We start from the raw sequence: 1,418 nt of genomic DNA on the forward strand, positions 1-1,418 counted from the left end.
GACGTGGCTCTGTACTGTTATATGTTATACATCACGTCTTTGTGTTATTGTTCTATGAAATTTTTTGTATTCTTGTCTTTTATTTTTGCTAATGTGATTTGTCTATGTGCCTTTTTGTGCTTCTTTGTTACATATTTGTTTGTTTTTATAGTGAGTAATATTATAGTACAATGTTGACTTCTGTAACCTTTTTTTTTATATTTACCTATAATGTATGTTTGTTTTGTTCGCACATCGTTGTCAATATAATGAAACTAGCTATAAAACCAGGTTTTCATCCAGTATGTTTTTTGAAATACTAAGGCTGTTCTACTTCAGGCATAGATTACCTTAGCTGTATTTGGCAAAACTTTTAGGAATTTTGGTCCTCAATGCTCTTCAACTTCGTACTTTCTTTTGCCTTTTTAAATTTTTTTGGATTCGAGCGTAACAAATGAGTCTTTTGTAGACGAAAAGCGCCTCTGGCGTGTGTATACTAAATTTAGTCCTAGTATCAAAGATGAGTTTATTTACAACCACTGGGTCGATGCCATTGCTGGTGGAGATTTATTTCCCTGAGGGTATCACAAGCCCAGTAGTCAGCACTTTTTGTGTTGACATGAGTTGTCATTGATGTGGATATATTTATAAATTTACTGTTTACAAAATTTTGAATTTTTTGAAATACTAAGGCTTTTCTTCTTCAGGCATATATTACTGTAGCTGTATTTGGCAAAACTTTAAGGAATTTTGGTCCTCAACGCTCTTCAACTTCGTACTTTATTTGGCCTTTTTAACTTTTTTTGGGTTTGAGCGTCACTGATGAGTCTTTTGTAGACGAAACGTGTGTCTGGCGTATATACTAAATTTAGTCGATTATCTATGATGAGTTCATTTACAACCACTGGGTTGATACCACTGCTGGTGGAGATTTGTTTCCCCGAGGGTATCACAAGCCTAGTAGTCTGCACTTGACATGAATTGTCATTGATATGGTTATATTTATAAATTTACTGTTTACAACATTTTGATTTTTTTTAAATACTAAGGCTTTTCTACCTCAGGCATAGATTACCGTAGCTGTATTTGGCAAACAAATTTGGAATTTTGGTCCTCAATGCTCTTCAACTTCATACTTTATTTGGCCTTTTTAACTTTTTTTAGATTTGAGCGTCACTGATGAGTCTTTGTAGACGAAACGCGCGTCCAGCGTATAAACTAAATTTAGTCCTGGTATCTATGATGAGTTTATCTACATATTAAGAAAATATCCGTAACAAGTCATGAATATGACAGTTGTTATTAATTCGTTTGATTTGTTTGTGCTTTTGATTTTGCCATTTGATAAGGGACTTTTCGTTTTATTTGTTCCTTGGAATTCTAAATCTTTGTAATTTTACTTATTTGTATCTAATGTTTCATAGTCAATAACAAGTTAT

The sequence above is a fragment of the Mytilus trossulus genome, chromosome 8 (genome assembly GCF_036588685.1).
Source record: "Mytilus trossulus isolate FHL-02 chromosome 8, PNRI_Mtr1.1.1.hap1, whole genome shotgun sequence".
In the NCBI taxonomy this organism is placed as follows: domain Eukaryota; kingdom Metazoa; phylum Mollusca; class Bivalvia; order Mytilida; family Mytilidae; genus Mytilus; species Mytilus trossulus.